At 39.2% G+C, this 12,295-nt stretch overlaps 1 long non-coding RNA gene across 1 annotated transcript; it reads left to right on the top strand.

Moving 5' to 3' along the window:
* The first annotated feature begins 1,692 nt into the window (after positions 1 to 1,692).
* LOC309698003 lies at positions 1,693 to 12,295 on the top strand. The gene is made up of 3 exons (XR_014273983.1): positions 1,693 to 1,845; positions 2,416 to 2,468; positions 12,222 to 12,295. It is a non-coding gene; the product is annotated as an uncharacterized lncRNA (long non-coding RNA).

The following is a 12,295-nucleotide window of genomic DNA, read 5'->3' on the forward strand; positions in this document are numbered from 1 at the left end:
TCCCTACCCTCACCTATGGCCACGAGCTGTGGGTAGTGACCGAAAGAACGAGATTGCGGATACAAGCGGCAGAAATGAGCTTCCTCCGAAGGGTGGCTGGCCTCTCCCTTAGAGATAGGGTGAGAAGTTCGGCCATCTGGGAGGGGCTCAGAGTAGAGCAGCTGCTGCTCCACATCGAAAGGAGCCAGCTGAGGTGGTTCGGGCATCTGACAAGGATGCCCCCTGGGCGCCTCCTGGGTGAGGTGTTCCAGGCATGTCCCACCGGGAGGAGGCCCCGGGGCAGACCCAGGACACGCTGGAGAGATTATATCTCTCGGCTGGCCTGGGAACGCCTTGGTATTCCCCCGGATAAGCTGGAGGAGGTGGCTGGGGAGAGGGAGGTCTGGGCCTCTTTGCTTAGGCTGCTGCCCCCGCGACCCGGCCCCGGATAAAGCGGATGAAGATGGATGGATGGATGGTATGCTGCATTAGATCAAGATACATGTAACATATATATATATATATATATATGTATATATATATATATATATATATATATATATATATATATATATATATATGTGTGATCATGTATAAGTTGTATAGTTTTAATGTTTTATTTGGGAACAGAATGGTGTGTATGTGTAAGTTTGGTGATGGAGTTTTTATTATGAATGAATGATGAATTTTTATGAATTATTATGTCTATTTTTATGCTTAAGGACAACAGATGGAAATTAGCCCTTGGCTATAATCTGGTACGTTTACATTCATGTAATTTTTTTTTTTACATTTATGTTCATTAACATGCACTGTCCTAAATAAATAAATAAATAAATAAATATAAATATATATTATATATATATATATATATATATATATATATATATATATATATATAATCAGTCATAACACACTCACATATATATCAGTGTTTTTCTATGGGCCCAAATTGTGGTCATAAACATTTTCTACTTGTGAATCAAATGTGCATTTGTCTACTGAGTTTTGTAACCTTGTAAACCAAAATATCTGAAAGTTTTATGTTTGTGTATCTACAGATGAAAATTTGTGTGTGTTTAAAAAAGATTTGTGTTTGTAAAAAATATTTACCCGAGTTAAAAAATTTTTTTGTTAAGATCTGGTTACAGATACAAATCAAAAAACTACGTGTAAATGTCTGCGCTCATGCTCCCTGGCTGCTTGTGGATTTCAACTTTCAAGTCCAAATTTTGACCTGATTTATCTTCCTTTCAGCTGATTGGTCAATGTCATGTCAATCACAAATTTACACAAATTCTCATCTGTAGATAAAACTTTCAGATATTTTGGTTTACAAGGTTACAAACCTCAGTACACAAATACACATTTGATTTACAAGTACAAAATATTTATGACCACAATTTGAGCCCATAGTTTTCTGTAAGGACATCGCTGTCAATTGCGATGTGCACCCATCCCTTACACTATTGCCATCTTGTCGCTGCAGTTGACTATTGTCACCGAAAGCGGTGCTTATTTCAATTTCTTAGAAAAGTGTAGTCATGTCTGTGAGGCCAGCAGCCTTTACTGGTGGTTTGCACATTTTCTGGATAAAACTCTGGTCTGTCACTGTAAATTGGTCTGTTTTTGCTGCTCTGAGATCAGTTACTAGCTAGTAGCAGCTAGCATTAGCAAGTAAAACAGCGTCAGTGATTTAGCATCGTAACACATGACTTTCCTCTTGCTAACAAGCGAAGCCAACATGTGTGATGTAGGGAAGTTGGACTTTGAAAAAGTTATTAATGATTGCTTAAGTAAATTGGCAAGGAAAGCTCTGAGGATGATGGGCAGCTCTGACCATGTCTGGTCCAATAAAACAGGCAAGTTAAGCAGGTGCAGGTTCAGCCAGCACTGATTCATATTTCTCCTTAATGTAATTATATAATGTATTTTAATATAAATTTAAAAAAATCAAGATGTAGGCCTGTGTTTCTGAGCAGATGGACAACAGATTTTTTGATAGATAAGTAGTTTTTACGGGACACCCACTATAAACATACGGTATGATTTATAGAATATGATGCTGGACATTAAATAGAATATAATGTATTCTGTAAATACTTTAAAGTAAATTTACATTCAAGTGAATGAGCTTAATCTTAAACATATGCAGCAGTAATGTTAATTCATCTAACATGGATTGGGAACATTTTTCTGCAGAATAATTATTTCTATTTTTATATTTACAGTTTTATGTTTACTGAGGTGTTTTTTTTTTTTTTTATAGTGGTTCATTGTTTCTTTTCCTAAAGGAATGTTTAAAAAAAAAAAATCCTCCGCCACTAGTCAATTTCAGTTGATAATAAATAACCTTTGGTAATATAATAGATAGTTATATAACTCTTGTATTAATAATTGTACAATATTAATAATAACTTACAATTTTTCAGCCAGGAGTGCAGAAAGGTGAAGTTGTCCATATAGAGTGCAGACAGGCACCACAAATGGTATGTTTTAAACTGTTTAGAATGATTTAATTATCCAAGTTATGTTTTACAAATAATTCCCAAAAGCTATCTAGATGTTGATAATCCTGCTACCCTAAGAACTTTATACAGTAAGTTTCATCCTGGTTGATGAACACATCTAGGAAGATTTAGGGAACAAACTTGCATGACACTGTTGATGATTATGGCTCTAAGATTTTACTCATTATTGATATGGTTCATATATTAGTTAACAGTGCATATTTTAAAGGTTTTTCATTTAAAAAGTATAAAAAAGTTGTGTCTGGACAATATGTGCACCATCTCAGAATATAAATATAAACACAGAAAGCACATATTTTCGAAGATCCTTAAAATGTAAATAAGAGATGTGTGTGCCTCGCTGGATTTACTGCTAAGTGTCTCAAACGCTAAGCCCACGTCTTCAGTGTGTAATTTATTGTTCATCTTGGTTTCTTGCATCCCCAGATGCTAATCACCAAGAATGTCTCCTGATGAATTGATGCTGAGCCTTTTGTGCAGGATTTCATTCCTGACGTCAGGCCCATTACTCTTTCAATTTAGCCCGGTGTGGCTCTTTCCCACAGATAACAAATATGGTCATTTCCTTGCTAATTCAAACAGGCTCCAGCTTTAGCAATTCAGTGGACTGCCACAAGGCAGGAGAGCAGTCAGTGACATTGGTGCGCGAAAGCAATGATGAGAAATGGCATGCAGGTGCCACTGAATCCTTTCCTTAATTATGGTTCCTCACTGCCACCGGTTTGCCCTTCGTTATGTTACAAAAAGACTTTTTTTTCACCTTATAGATCGACTGAATTAAACTACTGAATTTTAACTTAAAAGAAAAAAAATAATTGCCTTCCAAATATAACTTTAAGAAATCAGGAAACTCATAACACTTTTGTTTTTATTAAGCCTCTAAGCGATGCGCAGTAAAATAAATAGAGTCATCATAAGCATATTCAAAATATATACTGCGTGATATAATAGTGCTGACAAGCTACGACTCACATTACTTTAACAGATACATGATTTGGGGGTTATTTCTTGTGTAATTGATTAAACATTTTCAGGTCTGTTAAGCTTGGGAAAAATTATTATCAACCGAAGCATCAAACATAGATTTCCAATAAGAGTAATGGCATGACTCTTTTGCAGCAGCAGCGACAACTTCACCAGCCATCAATAACCAAAAGCTATCACTGTCTCCCTTAATGCTGTGGTGACATTTAGGCTCTTGCGTCGCCCCCTTTTTTTCTTTTCTTTCTTTGCATCATAACCAGTCTGTTTGACACATAGGGGAATTTCATGTTGTTAGAGCCACTGCAATCAGGTGTATTGCCATCCCACAAGGGCCCAATTGTCCTGAAAATAGTCAAAAGCGGCACTACACCCTGGGAGAAAATATCAGTATTACTTGAGAACCTCATCTGCTGCTGTGGCAACGCATCTATTACAGGTGCAAACACTGAGCCAAACAAGGATGCTTCTAGTAGCTAATCACGGCTATGTTGTTATTGTGATTAGAGACCTATATTGTACACAATGCTGTGCTTAAACAGGGCAGCTGATATCATCTCATCATCTTTCTTCCCTCCCTGAAGTCCTAGTCTTAATGACACTATCAGCGTGATTGGCTCCTGGTCATGACACTCAGGATAAAAGGCAAACTAATGAACTGTGATGGAAACTCCCACTATTTCAATATGACAGATCATGCCCATTCTAATGGTGATACAATGGCACTCAGCTGTTATAAGGTATAGCGAGAGACTAATCCATTGTGTATATTACTGGGTATATTACTCAAGAGTATGTTTTTCTTTCTGGAAGCATCTTTGTTTTACATTCTTCATCATGCAATTTTTTACTATCCACCACAACCTGAGTGGAAAATGGTCTTGAACCTGAAGGATTGGAAATTTTGTTATTTGCGACCTTGTTGCACATAGACAGCAATATATATTAGATGTAGGAAAAAGAACATAAAATGACGAGCGTATAAAATGATTAGATTAGTTGTGAGTGTAAAGAATCATTCAGTTGGTCAATGAAGCACAAAACAATTAATCCTTACAAGTTTGCAATGTCACTCAATTACGACTCCACCTCCACATCGCAATTCATCCGCTTCACAGCTCAGACTTAACCACTGCTGTGCTGCTTAACTTAAGAAAAATTCAACAGTTTAAAATTGGGGCAAAAAGTTTGCTAAAAGTGAACACCCGAATCACATAATGTGTAGCTGGCTCCTGAATATTTGGCCCATTTATCTCTTTTTGATGAATGCCATCAATCCATCCATCTTCTTCTGCTTATCTGGGGCCGGGTCGCGGAGGCAGCAGCCTAAGCACAGAAGCCCAGACCTCCCTCTTCCCAGCCACCTCCTCCAGCTTGTCCGGGGGAACACCAAGGCGTTCCCAGGCCAGCCGTGAGATATAATCCTGGGTCTCCTCACAGGGTGACATGCCTTACCCAGGAGGTGCCCAGGAGGCATCCTTGTCAGATGCAGTGCAGGTAGTCTCAGACACATTGTTTGATCTGCTCATACATGCTAAAAATGAATCCATGTTATGTTTTGCTGAGTAAGCAAAAGTTAGCTCTGCAATGCAGAGTGAAAATTAAGAAACTAAAATGAGATTAGAGGAAAGGAAGACCACATCTGCTGCTGGTGTGAAGATATGTGCCGACGGAGGCGAACATATGGGCTGGGTCAGTAATACAGCAGCAGGTGGAGAGCACTACATATTGAATTACAAGCCTCTCCTCCCCCTTTGATCTAGCCGCAGTCAGTGGACTTAATGACTTTTCTGTTATCCTCACAACAAAATATACAGCTATGATCACCATATACTCCATCTTGTTCCCGGTTATTACATCTTATTAAGACATTTAGTTGGATGTCCAGAGGTGGAAAAAGAACATTTAGCAGAAGTACAAATACTAGTGTTAAAATAGTCCAGTAAAAGTTGAAGTACTGATTCAACTTCTTAGCTCAAGTGAAAATAAAAAAAATTACAGGCTCTGAAATGTACTCAACGCTCGAATCAGTTATGTAGAACATGAGCAGACAAAATGAAAGGAACATTTAAAAAAGCTCCATTTTCTCTTAAATACACTGGAAAGCGTGACTTTGTCTTTAAACAGAAAATTAGTACAGCCAGGTGGTGATGGAACCCTAAAATCGGTTGTAGCAGCTCAGTGTGGGGAAAAGAATCACAACAGCACAATAACTTTTATTGAGAGCTCCAGGAGATTGTCTTTGAGGACAGGTCGTGATCAGCTAATCTGGGCTCCTGCTGCTCTGAGGTTTACAGTCATAGTATTTGTGATGAGGACCCAAATGCAGACACGGAGGCAGACAGAGGTTTTAAGAGGAAGAAAAACTTTCATTGAGCTGATGGAACAGGTACAAAACAAAGACAAAAGTCCAAAGCATAAACGGGAACTAATGAAAACCTAAACTGGGAAAGACACAAGAGGGGAACCAAAGCATAGGGACAAGGGGACACTGTCACACTGAGAGAAGGAGGCCTCTCTGAGGCTGACGTCAGTGTTGACAAGCCATCAACTGGTCCTTGAGTCTATGGGTGCTGGTTTCTCTGGCTCGAATTCTGGTGGAGCAGGACCCTCATATGCTAGACCAGACGGAGCAGGGCTAGGCAGGGCAGAGACCTCTGGCAGGCCAGGGGTGGACAACAGTTATCTCCACCTGAGGAACTGGTACAGGTGCAGGGAGAAGCTTAGTCTGATCCGCTCTGGGAGCAGGAACAGGAGCAGGGACTGGCTGGGCCCTACCCACCCTTACCCAGGGAATTGGAATGGGTACAGGGGACAGCTAGGTCCGAGCCCCAGGAACTGACGGAGTCGCAGGAGCAGGCAGAAGAGAAGGGTCGTGGGAGGTTAAACGCATGAGGACTTACATGTAAGCTTTAAATTTCCAGTTTATTAAACACCACTAAAAAGTTATCACCTTTAAATACAACCCCTCTTCTTCTTCTCCCGTCCTGTCTTTCTGATCTTTCTCCATCTGTGAGTGAAATCTGTTAAACCAAAAGTCAGAGCCAGTTTTTAAAATGTAAGAAGTCGAAAGTACAGGTAGTTGTTTAAAAATGTAGGGAGTAAAAGTAAAGAGTTGTCAGAAAAATAAATACTCAAGTAAAGTACAGATACCTGAAAATTCTGCTAAGTACAATAATGAAGTAGTTTTACTTTGTTTCTTCTCACCTGTGGTGGCATAAATGCAAACATTAAGCCACTGAAGGAAGTTCTCAGGGAAGATTTATTCTAAAAAGCACCTGAGAACTACCGTAGTATGATGTTGCTACGTCGTTTGCATGTATTAGCCACGTGATAAGTAACGGGTGGTGCTTTTAGCTATAGTGGTTGAAGTTCAGCCCAAACAATTAAGCTTCTGAATCATCAGATCACAAAGTCTTCTCCAGCTTCTCCCTCGTGTTTTCCCTGGGTCTTTAAATGCCTTTTTCGAAAATGTAATTTGGCGTCTTCTGTCGAGCTGTTTGGTACAGAAACTGTGCTCCTGAGATGGTTGCCCTTTAAGCAGGTTCTCCCATCTATGAGGACATAGTGAATTCTCTGGACATCACGACTTAGTTTATAGCTTTACATGGGTGTAAACTGTGAAATCTCATTTACACAGTGGGCCATTTGAAACTCTTTCCAATTATACCTGCTTGCTAAAGGTGGGCTGCAATAAGAGCCACATCTAGACTCGTCTCCTAAGGAGTATTGACGCAGACAGGATACATCTCCTCCATTTGCAGTGCTACAGTAAAAGAGTCTAAACACTTTTGTAAATGATTCATTTTGGGGTTTGAAAAAAAACAACAACAAAGTGACGGGAAGTTATTTTCATTAAAATGACATGTATAATAAAATAAAGCAAATTAGTCTAAAAACTATCCGAAGCAACTGTAAGACCACCTACCCTGTAAAATAGTTCAAGTCTAACATCACACAAACAGCTTAGTGTTCTGATCCAATACAGATAGAAAGTAACCGTATTAGATTTGCAGGTCTAGCAAGTGTAAAATTACCATCACCTGCAAAATCAGCAAAAAGACCTGCTGAGCAATTTTAGGCTAATTTGCCATCACAGTGGTTATAGCCCTCTTAGCTAAAATTAGAAGTCCATAAAATTGAAGGATGTCCTAAAGTGCATATGATATGGCACACACATATGCAGCATTATGTCTACCATGAGCTAGTGTGCGTGGCTGGTGTTTGAAAATGCTGCACAAGATTTTCAGAGGGGAAAATGCTCAGTTTCCAGATGTGGTGCCCGTATATTCGTTAAATAAACAGATACCAAAATAAAGAATAATAATATTTGACATCACACAGGATTGGCAACATATTAAACTCTGTTTTGAGTTTTCTGTAACCTGTTCGGGTGAATGGACCCATGGCTGGAGTGGTTAGTTTTAAACTAGCACTGCAACACACTAAACCAGCCTAGTTAATGTTGCGAATCACGTATCAAATCCTGTAATAACACCACTCCACACTTTTCATTCTACCTTGTAAAAGGGTTTGAATTTACTGCATCTAAATATCAGTGTCAACTAAAAGCTTTGAGAGTGTGTTTTACTTTCATGCCACAGACCTGCCCAGCTGCCCAGTGTAGTGGCATCCAGAATAAACAGGGTCACTATAGTGACCACCAGCGTGCCGCATCCCTTCTTTAAGCTAGTGACAGCTCATTTTCTGAGCCATGGCTTTAGCACTGAAAGAGCAGAGGGCCCTATAATGATCAGCTTTTAGTGCTGGCACCGGGCAGCTGAATACGCCATCAGGCATCATTAAGCCCTGCTGGGGAAAACAATCTCTTCATTCCCATTGGTGCTCCTAAACAGGGGAACTCTTTGGTAGAAATACACTAGAGATGCTTGATTGTGTGTGGCAAAATGCTTTTTGGGTGTCATTCAGCAGTCAAAGACTCCATATTCCTGATGATGGAAGTTTTAATGACGCATTTAAAAAGTGCAGTTCATTTGAAAGATCTGGTCGTCAGTTGATTTTTTACCTCTTAGAAATCTGCACTTTTTTAAAAAAAGGAAGCAGCGACTGGTCACTAAGATGAAGACAGGAAATCACAGAACTTTCCTTTGAAATGAGAACAGCCCCCTTGAAAAAAAAAGAAAAAAACAAAAAGCACTAATGATCTCTCAACAGAAGCAAACCTGCTGCATACACAGAGAGACAGGTCCATTATTCCTGGGCATGTCATGTCCCTGGAACAACAATTTCTTTATATATTTATTTGACTTCAGAAAGCCTCAGCTACTCAACCATACTGCCTTTGTTCACTGCTTCACTGTTCACAACCTAAATCTAAACTGTCACAACTAAACAAATTGAGTCTGGCTGACAGGGATGAATAAGCCTGCTACAGGCATTGAGTCCAGAGCTGCTGGGTTGATAAAGTACAAGTGCTCGTCTATGGACTGCAAAGAGCTTCCATCCTCGTATTTAAAGCAAAACATGTACCAATGAAAATAGTAGTTATATTGTTTTATTCTCTATTTAATTTGGCCTGCTCATTCCAAAATCTTTTCAAATGATTTTCCTTCAGCTTTCTTAAGATCACGAGGTATTGTGGTCAGCATTTGTTGTGCACAGGAGAGGACCCAGACTTCCTTTCAGCAGGGAAACTGCCACACAAGCTCGCCTGTTCGCACCTTTTCTCAGAAGCATTCAGCCAAGTGCTGGGTGTTAATTTGGCCTGTCTTCTGACTGATGGGAGGCCCTGTTAGGTAGGTCTTTGACGTTAACCGTTTCTAAATTTCCACAAGAGCAGGATTCAAATCGGTTCTGACACATCTGTGAAAAACAGAAACAAACAGGGTGATCACATAGCTTCAGCTTGGCCAACAAAGTTTACAAGGTCAGCTGGTAGATAAAGGTAAGCTAATCTGTTTGTGAAATAAAATAGATAAATTAGTACATTTATAGAATACTGCAATTTTTTTATCATAGTTTTTCAGGCTTTCTGGAGGTGTTTCACAGTTGTTTTTTGGACACTGGATGCATTTTCATTCATTTTTTTCTTCCAGCTGATCACTTTCAGGGGAATGTTTTCTCAGTTGCCACTTAACAAATGAACACTTTGACCTACGAATCATCAAAGCATAAAAAAGCACCTAACCAAACAGGAACCAGTGTTACGTCTAAGACAATTTAGCAAATAACCTAATTTAAATGGTATCTTCGGGCACTATGTTAGTTGCAACCTGTAACAAAAACACACCATTTGTTCCAATTCTTTTAGTTGAATCCATAAAAACACCAAAAATAACACAATTTTACATAAGATCGCAATTTCACATCAACAAGGTGATTCCCAACGAGCTATTAGCTGCATTGTCAGTGGTGTTGGGGATCTTGTTAGAAGTGATGGAATTACGAACACCATCGTGTTTTGAGCCGCCATGCAGTACCATCTGGAAAGCTTCTGATTAGCAACAACTTCAGCATGTCAGTGCTGCGTGCATATGATCATGTCCGTGATCATATAAACAAGCAATGGAATACATTATGGATTGGCCTCCCCAGAGCCTGGACTCCAACATTACTGGAACATATTTATTTATTTACCTTTATTTAACCAGGAAAAAATAACAGTTTCAGTTTCCTGCCTCGTATTTGTGCTGCAAATGGTTATAATAAGGTTACATCTCAGGGTGACTTCCTGGGAATATTTAAAAGGGACATGTTAGTTCATGTTAGTTCCAGACATTTATTTAAAAGTTGGATCAGCACTCCTGTAATAATAGTCCACACACATCACATACAGGAACAGATTAAAATAAAAATAATCATATTTCTCGAGGGTTTCTGAATGTTTTTGGACCACAGTTGATTCAGTGGTGACAATAAATAGAATCATTTCACAGAGTTTATAATCTTGAGAAAACTATATCCATGGATTCAGATGTGTCTTCTTCCCTGTGAATGTGTGGGATGTGTATGGAAGTTGTAGCAGCACAGTTTCTAGCACACTCTCAGAAAACCCTGGCATTTAACAGCTTTGGTCAGCCTTATGGATGACCTCATAGCCTTTAATGTGTTCAGTTTAAGAACTGCTTCAGGAGAAAAACAAAATTCCCACAAAACTGATGGGAGTTGTTTCAACCACCAGTCCGCTTTGCAGCAGAACAGTGGAGCACTTCACCCTTTGGAAAAACTGTGTATGTTTAGCCCTTTTTAAAGAACACAGTTACAAAGTGCTTCAAAATGTGAATAATCATTCAAGAGATGTAAATATATCAACATATACCACATCCAAACAAATATAGCAACTTAATACAGAAATGTTAAATTTGGATTGATCACCCAATAAGACCTGTTGCCGTAGATTTTCAGTCCAGTTTGTGGGTAATTTGGCACACTTCAGCTTATTCTCCTGAAAAACGCAGCCAATACCCAAAGAAAAACTTCAGAAAACCTGAATAACCATTGGATTATCAGTGACTACATGAATTTCAGCTGAAGTGATTTGAATTAGCAAATCTTTAGTCCAAAAACAACACAGATTAATGGGCTGAAAGCACAGGAGCTGTCTCCCGCAGCTGCAGGAAAGAGCGATGGTGAAACCATGTAGTAAATGTGTAGACCATAAATCCCAAACAAGGTGCTGAAATCTGCCAAAAGCCGAATGATTATTTTGATGGGGGTGATTCTACAACCTTTCACAATGAAGCTCAACACAAACATTCAAATTAGGATTTTGTCTCTAATGAAGCAATGAAGTGGAAAATGTGTTTCTTCACTAAATGCCCCAGTTGTTTTCATAGCTTATTGTTAATATGTATTTGGAGCTGTGTATATTTATCTCTCTCTATATATATTATAATATCACATAAGGTCAACAAGGACTCTGTATGTGTCGATAGTGGGTTCACTTTGATGCTCCTGTGAGGTGTACCAACAATACCTAAAGCTTTGTTATTTTTAAAGAGTGGCGCATGGAGTCACATTTAAATTTGAATTACACAGTTTGGCCCGAGCACTCCTTTCACTCCCTCTTCAGATCAAAAGGAAAGCCAATAAAATGTGTTACTTGCAGGCATCAGCTTTGAAGTTGCTCCTCTGCATGCTCATTTGAGCCCACGGGCATAAAGTCAGGAGCGGACAGCGCCTTTACTGACATCAAATTGTACTGTGTCCATAAACCCAACCCTAGATAATGATTGGCATCTGATATATTTGAAGGAGCAGAAATGTTTTTATGTTTGACATTTTTCCTTCATTCTTCAAACCGATTCTATTCTATTGAAAAACAGAGTCTAGTTTTCTTACAGACTGTAAACCTGCATATATTTTTTTCCCCTTTCCTTTTTCAAATACAAGAATGCAAGATGCCAGGTGATGACCTGTAATCAAGACAGCTCCCAGGAGCCTTTGCCTATTCAGCATCGTTAAAAGGAGCGACGGAGCAGAGTTCCCAGCGGTTGTAAGAACCGTGTAATTATACAGCTTTGAAATTCACGGAGCGATAACTCACCGTCACGTGGTCCTTTTCAGCGGATTTTATATTGTCTTGTTCAGTTAAAACCTAGGATAGACCGACGAGTCTTTCCTCTCGCGTAGTCTTAAACGCATGCAATAAATGGAGGAAAAAATATCCTCACAATGGCCTTTAATGTTTCATCAGAAGTGTGAATGTTAACTTCGCAGCAGTAAAACAAGCATGATTATGAGTCATTTGGTGCTATTCTTTCTGTGCAGGATGACGAGGAGACACTAACCCAGTTGAGACAGCACCGGAGCTTTGCCTTTCCTCTGAGTGTTCAGGATTTCTG

The sequence above is a fragment of the Aulonocara stuartgranti genome (genome assembly GCF_965226115.1).
Source record: "Aulonocara stuartgranti genome assembly, chromosome: 20".
In the NCBI taxonomy this organism is placed as follows: domain Eukaryota; kingdom Metazoa; phylum Chordata; class Actinopteri; order Cichliformes; family Cichlidae; genus Aulonocara; species Aulonocara stuartgranti.